This window comes from Lepeophtheirus salmonis, unplaced genomic scaffold, assembly GCF_016086655.4.
Source record: "Lepeophtheirus salmonis unplaced genomic scaffold, UVic_Lsal_1.4 unplaced_contig_1822_pilon, whole genome shotgun sequence".
In the NCBI taxonomy this organism is placed as follows: Eukaryota; Metazoa; Arthropoda; class Copepoda; order Siphonostomatoida; family Caligidae; genus Lepeophtheirus; species Lepeophtheirus salmonis.
In genome coordinates this window covers 33545-41930 of record NW_027292776.1, presented here as the reverse complement: position 1 = coordinate 41930, position 8386 = coordinate 33545, and positions in this window count along the sequence as shown.

Sequence of the window (8386 nt, the reverse complement as noted above, 5' to 3'; positions counted from 1 at the left end):
AGGACATGCAAAAAAGAAATGCACTTCAATTAGTCTTTCATGTCCTGGAATACAATAGGTCTTATTTATTCCTTGAACTGACGTCCCAAATTGGATTATTATTAAAGGTAAAGCTTTGACTTCTTGAAAAAAGATTTGGCACTTGTATTGAATAAAAATTTGTGCCAATTATAAATAGTGATATTTGAAATAAATTAAACATCTAGGTGCTAAAAATCACTGTGAAATGACTAAATTTGTATTCTTAATTTTGTTTTGGGGACGGATGAAGTAATAACATATTTTAATACACATTAAGATATGATTATAATAAAACTAAGCGTTAGAAAGATATATTTTTGAAAGACAATAAAGGGTATAGTACTATAATTCATTTTGACATCCAAATATATGACAATATCTAAACATCTCTGAGTCAATTTCCTATCCAACCACATCAGTCATTACCAATAAATGATAGTTTTTGTAATGTATTCGTGTCTCCTTCCCTCTTATTCTCTTTTATTGTATTTTCTTGTATGTATATATATTTGTAAAGTACTGTTTTTACCTTTTTATAAGTATAAATAGTTATATATTCTATGTATATACCAGGGTAGGTTTTTGTATTAATAAAAATATAGATTTTTCTATAAACAATCATTGTCTTATTCCTCCACGCCTTTCCTTCTCCTCATTTCTCCCGTTCGTCATGGATCCCTCCTTTTAATAAATAATTGGTACATCGGCAACCTTCGTCAAGAAGCAACAGTTTTGAATTTACTAAAACTTACCTTAGCCTCATCCCTCCACGTAAAGTCCACGCTTTGCCTTGTAAGTTAATGTAGAGGTACAGTGATCGATCTATCGATCTTTAATGAATTTGCCGTAGAACTGGACGAGTCCGAGGAAAGATTTGACCTAGGAGGAGATTTTCAGAGTTGGGAACTGGAGGACGAGTCAAACCAGCTCTGGATCAATCAACTTACTTCCCTCAGACACTTTAAATTCCAGGTAGGTGAACCCAGCACTTGCGAAAAAAAAAAAAAACACTTATTTTTCTTGAGGTACTCCTGCGGTACTTATTCGTTCGTAAGCCAACTGAAGAGTGGAGAGGTGTTCAAGCATTGATTTTGAATTTATTAGAAGGTTATTGATATAAATTTTGACATTGGTTATACCATCAAAGAGTTTTTCCTGGGCGGCTTGAACAATCGCAGGGGCAGAGGACGGACCATAGGGGAGGAAGCTATATTTCATAAGGTCCAAGGGAGTGTTTATGACAGGAGGTTTTTGGAAAGATCATAGAGTTTATATTGTTAAAAAGAAGAAAATTGAGCTGAGTAAATAACTACGACACGGCAAGGTCTCTGAACAGTTTGTCCGGCTGATGCAAGGGTTTTATGTGTTTGTTGATGACTGAGGAGATGGTGATGAACGTTTCTGTCAGGGTTGAGCGCAGTGACTACAGGAGATGCCTATTTAGAGGATTCAATTTTCTCCAGTGCACCACGTTTGACCATGTCTAAGGTTGATATTTTTGGTAAGAATACAATAGTGTACGAGGAGAAGAGAAGAAATACTTATGAAGTTCAGGAGTTAGTTGCCATTTTTTTGTACTTGTTTCAAAAAACTTAATTACCCTCGGTTGCACAAGACCGAGTGTATAAATAAATCATAAAACTTCATTTCATCAAAGACAACTCAAATTTGATTAACTTTCTGGTAGATACAGGAGGAAAAGTGTCTGTTATTCCATTTAAAAAATGTAAAAGTGTTGTTCGAGAAAAACTCTCCCCTATTATTGGATATGGAGGAGCCCTTGTTAATGTTATTGGTACAACAACTTTAACTCTCAATCTAGAAAATCTAGGAGATTTATAATGGAAATTTATTGTAATACAAAGTGGTTGTCCAATTTTGGGTGCAAATTTTTTATATGATTTCAGATTTGGAGTTGATATTTTCAATAAAAAATTATTCCGAGATGAACTGTGCTTCGTTTCAGAACTATCGAAGACTCAATAAATCAAATTGAAATATAATGATGTCTTTGATAATAACAGTTTCATTGAAACTTATTCAGCTCACGGAGTTGAACATCATATCGAGACGAAAGGTCCTCCTTGCTTTGCCATATGAGGCAAGTTAGATGGTGAGAAGGTAAATGATGTTCGAGACGAAATCAATGAATTGTTGAAGAAAGGAATCCTACGATCGTCTTCTTCTAATTTTTCTTCCGCTATTCATGTCGTTCCCAAACCAAAAGGAAGCTGGCGAATGTGCAGCGACTATCATAAATTAAATAGGATGATGGACCTTGATCGGCATCCCCTCCCAAATCTAAGGGATTTAGTGGCTAACCTAAAAAGTATGACGTTTTTTTAGCAAAATTGATTTACACAGAGCGTATAACCAAATACCTATGAATAGCACTTCTATAAATAAAACTGCAATAATTATGCCATTTGGTTTATATGAACATTTGAGGATGCCTTTTGGTCTTAAAAATGCTACTCAGACATTTCAGAGACTCATCCATTCAATTCTACGAGGAATTCCAAATGTGATAGTGTATCTTGATGATGTCTTTCTTGCTTCGGAGTTGTTTTGATGAGCATTTGAAAATGTTGAACGTGGTTTTATAAAGACTTAAAATAGCTAGAATGATCCTCTCCCCTGAAACGTGTGAGTTTTCCATAAAATCGGAAGACTTTCTTGGACATTCTATTGCATCGAAAGGTTTTAGGCCTCTAGAATGTAAGGTATAGCAAATCCAAAAAGTACCAACTCCAAAATCGAAAGATGAACTCCATATATTTTTGGGAGTAGTACAATATTAATCTCAGTTCATCGAACGATTGTATCAATGGACAGTTCATTTGTTTTCATTCTCGCATTTATTATTCAATATTAATATAATATTAGATGCTGATAGTCGATAGAAAACCGAATAAAATGCCTAAATTAACGCCACCTTCTGTCTGGATTTCTGAAAATGGAGGCCCAGGAATTTGGAAAATACGTACCAGATGAGAAACAGATGGTTTGCCACATTTATCGCTATATCCTTTATAGAAATACCCCCATTGTAAATTGTGAAGTTAAGATAATTTTCAGCCTGTTTAGAGTCATCCACACCAAATTAAGACATGGAACTCTGAATTTTGTACCATCCAACAATAAGTATTCATTTTTCTAATAATCTAATCATAAAATATGATTCTTTTTTAGCTAAAATTATCAAGAATTATGATACACAACTCATTAAATGGCAAAAACAACTGCTTAAATGGTCACAACAAGTAGCTTTGGATAGTTCGCTACTAGTTTGTCTGACATTAGTTTTTTAACTTAAAGACTTGGGTATGATCATTAGGTTTTCTAATATTACATAGTCAATAAATATTACTTTTTTACTACTTAAGAATTAGCTATGGTTGATAATTACGTAAGGGACGAGAAAGTAAAAGATCTGCTAGTGTTTTTCCACATTCCAAATAGTAGCTCTTCAATTGACAATGATTGATTTTTTCCGAAGAAGGTTCTTTACAATACCTACCTCTCTCTCACACAAGCCATTTGACTGAAGGTGATACGGAGGAGACAAAAATAATGTTACCTCCAAATCAAACAATTTTGTCTTGAATCCCTCACGTGCAAACGGAGGACCATTATCAGTGTGGACTTCCTACAAAATCCAAAGCGAGAAAACTAATGAAATATCTGTCACAATGTTGCAGTGGTCAACGTGTCATCATTACTTCGGCTTCAATACATTTTGATCTGGAGTCAACTATTTCTAATATGTTTTTTCCTTTGAGCCACTTTCCGTTTCCTTGAAGCAAAAGCTACCGGAATATCCACTTTCTCAATAAATAGCTGTGGGACAGTCCCCAGTCCAACAGGTGAGGCATCAGTGAAAAGTATGAGTAGATGTGAAGGATCATAATGTATGAGAACACGAACGTTAGCTGAGAGTCTGAAAACTAACTTGGCACTTCCCGACTAATAGAAGTTACAACCCTTCTTTGTAAGTGCGTGTAGAGGGGCTGCCTCCACGGAGAGATTAGATATAAAAATTCTATAATATTGCACCATCCCAACGAAGGACTTGACTTCAGAACACGAAGTAGGAGATAGAAAATCGGGAACGGGGCGGATCAGTTCCGGATCCACAGAGCGACCTTCTTTGGAAATCCTGAATCTGAGGTAAGTGAGTTCATTCGCACCAATGATATATTTCCTTGCTTTGAACATTGCTCTAACATATTGAATCCGGCGAATACTTCCTCCAAAGTTCTAATGTGCTCTTTAACTTTTTTTTTTTACAAAAAAGTTAAAGAGCACTCTTCAACAAATCCCCATCATCAATATAGACCTTTATACCTTTGATCCCTTTAAATAACTTCTCCTTGTGATGCAGGCACGATTGCAGCAGCAGATTCCAATCCATAGGGAAGTACATTATATCTGAAGGGACCCACGACGTATTGATAACGAGAAAACTACGAAGACTCTTCATCGAGAGCATATTGCTCGTAGCACCTCATAAAATCCAACTTTATGAAGAATTTTGCTCCTGCAAGATCTGCAAACACCGGGTGCAGTAGCGGGTAGAGTTGAGTATTTATCATGGAAAAAATAATATGAGTGAAAGCAGCACAAATCCTGAACTTTCCATCTACCTTCAGTATTGGCAAAATAGGAGACACCCATTCAGCTGATTCCAAACGACTTAATGTTCCTCTAGCGATCATGTGCAGAAGCTTTTCATTGACCTTCCTACGCAAGGCAAGTGGTATAGGGCATGCCCTGATGTAGCACATCAGGCACTCTCTTTCAAGTGAACCTGACTCTTGTTGTCTTCATGTGTAAAACCTGTCATTTTTAAATACTTCTGAAAAATTATTTTCATCAAAGATTTCAGAGTTGATTTCTGTGAATCCGGAGAGGGGTACAAATTTGGATGGCTCTGCAGCTTCGCCATACCAAAATCAATACATAAACCAAAACCCAAGCCTACTACCGCAAATCGCATACTAAGAGTAAATATTCCATCCAATGAGACTTTAAGCGAGACTGTGCCTAACTTTTTACTTTATCATAAACAAAAACCCATAAGGAACCAGGGTTCTCTTCTTAGTGGTCCAATCTAACAAATTTAATAGGAACTATGTTGACTTTGGCACCCAAATCCAAGAGAAACTTGATTTTTTTAACCATCAACCACAAAATAAGCATAAGCGTTATGTTCAAGACCGTTAGCTGCATGAGAAGTAATGACCAAAGTTGACTGGACCGATGATTTGCAGCACACTACAAAATGTCCTATTACACCACACTTCCAACATATTCGGGTACTCACCGGAACTCATTTTTCAACAATATATACTTATAGTTGCTTGGAGATCCACTTCTTAGAGATATTTTTAATGAGAGCATTTGGCTCCTTCTATTCTATTAGAAAAACATGGTCTTTTCGCTCTATCTCACTAGTTTTGAGGGACAAAGCCTGCATCGATCTGGCTAATTGAATCACCTTCTGGAGAGTGGACAAGCCTTTCTTGATGACCAATTGACGCAAATTAGGATTGGAGATGTGTGTCAGAATAGAAACGTATATGAAGATATATCGGAGACTTCTGTCTCACTTACAACATTTGATGTATTACAAAATTCTTGATGGTGTAGAAGTCTTAAGATAACGATAAGATTTGCCTTATACTCCAAATTCATTTATGTACTGTACTGTCTGTTAATACCTATATTCGGAATCCTTCTTTAGTTAAAGCACTAATACACTCTTAACGTTCAGTGTTTACACTCACTTACATCTCCCTCGGCGACCTTATCCTTTTCATTGATAGCAAATGTTATACAATAAAGTCAGTGTTTTTTAGAAGCCATGTTGCATAAGAACCAACAATAAACTAGAATAATTTTATTACAAAAATATTTGCTACAACTTATTTTTAGAAAAAAACAAAAATAATACAAACATGATATTTAACACCTTTGAATCATTGATTCTTAAAAAGAATCTGTTTCAGAAGAAACTTTCGTATAAATTCTTTTTTAAACTGCTCAAAAATGAGCATGCTTCATGATGAAACCTAATTTAAGAGTATGTCAGGAAAAACAATTTTGTAATTTAAGGATATGGTTATTAAATGTTGACTGTCCAAACTATGACATTCAAATTCCTTAAATATATAGCATATTTGTAGGACACGGCAGGTAATAGTGTTTTGGATCACAATTGGATTTGGTCTTGTTTTACAAAGGAATCGAATCGGACAGGAACAAGTCCACACTATCATATTCAAGTTCCATAAATACCTTTGTAGGACAAGGTGGTAAAGGTGCTTTGTATCACATTAGTTTTAATCTTGTTTTAAATGAGAATCGAATATACCACTAATATGCTATGAATCCAACTTTTCTTCGTTATGACCAAAATAATGCCAAATTCATACTTCAATTTGCTAATATGCGATATCATTTCTTCAATAAATGGTTTCCCAAAGACTTCCTTCCCAACAATAAGAGGAGATTGGAATCCTTTGGCAGAGGATTTTGGATGTTGGTGAAATCAAATAGTCGATCAAGTCTTCAAATAAAGTTGACGGTTCCTCCAAAATTTTTGAATTCTATCAATTGAAGGTCTTAATGGGAAAATTTGATTGCATCGGCTACAGACGAGCTGAGAAGTTGAGTAGCCAAGTTTACCTAATAAAAAGTTAAAAAACATACATGGTTATGATTTTTTTAAATTATATCATGTTTTCATACCTTCATATTCATATTGTTGAAGGTAATACGCTTTTCCTCAGTTTATATCCATTCTGTAGTCCTTCAGATGATTTAAGTTTTTCCATCTCTTTGAGAAACTTCCGTTCCACGTTTCTATTATCTTTATCCACCGTAACTTTGATAGATACAAACATATTCCCAACTTATTTTATACTATGGCGAGTGTCCAATAAAATAAAGACTTTTGGTGGGGATCGCTGGGGTGAAAATGTATGCCGAAACTCCTTATATGGTATGTATAAGTCATAGGTCTTTCTTACATATTTATATGTTTTTGCCGAAAAGAATGACGATGTCAACACAAATGCAACTTCCTTTTACACCATTTCTGATTAGTTGAAATTCAATATCTGAAATGGTGAGAGAGCACCAAAGGGCTATACAATATCCAAGTCATCTGTCCACAACTACCTGAAGCACTCTTTGAATGCTTTGCCATACAAACCTCGTCTATACCCCAAACTTTCAGAAAACCAAAAGAACGCCAGACTTCAAATCGGTAGTGAGCGGAAACACTGGACTGCAGATGCCTGGAAATGTATCCTCTTCAATGATGAAAGTACATTTGAGCTATTTCATGCCCCAAATCTCCAAACAGATCGGGTTTCAGAAAGAGCTCAGGAAGATGTTGAACCCACTCCAACTGTGAAATTTCCTCTGAAAATTCAGCTTTGGTCGTGTCACCAGTGCAGATTTGACACCAGGCAGTGTCAAATCTTCACTTGATTCCACGAAACCAAATACGCAAATTAGGATTGGAGATATGCCTCATAATGGAACCCAAAATAGTTTTGTCCTCAAAAGATGAGGAGCAAGATTTACAGGCAAATTTTCTAAATTTTGCCTGGCCTCTGAGTCATGTGACAAAAATCATCCATAGGCTCACCTTGAGCCTGGTTCACTTTTATAGCCTATACCTCTCAAAAGAACAGATTCCTTGGACAAAAAAGCTTTTAGATATGGTTCTGATGATAGTTTTAAAATCATCATCCCTCCCTTCTTGGCAAGTCTTAATGTCTTGAACAATTGCTGTACTTCGCTTCCAGCCAATGTAGTAGTAAAGCCTTTTTTTTTTTCTGCCACTGCTTCCCAAAAAATGAAGCATTAATCCAAAAATTCACCCAACCAGGACGCCCACCTATTACCAGGATGGTCCCACTCAGGACTTGGCTGACTTACCCCTGAACCACTCGCAGATGACGAGGGTGACTCCTTTACAAGAGTTTGGTCATTAGTAGAAAAATCATGTGTCTTGAGATAACTCCCACAGGCATTGAGGTACTCCCGAACTATGGCAGCTACTTCGAGGCTTCCTGTTCCTCTCCAGTTCTTCCACTCCTTCCATGAGCTCCAACTCCACACAGAGATCATGCAGCTCAACAACCTTAAGGGCATTCAGTGTCTTCAACATGCTCGCCGTTACTTGATCTGTATTAAGGCGGAACGTAAAATAGATCTTCCCAATTTATTAGTAAAAAGGGAGTGGTAAATTAGAATGTAGATATGTATATTCTCGAGATAACAGCAATTCAGTAATAAAGTTAAAAAGATTACGTACGTATATAAAAAGATAAAACTAAGTACACTTATA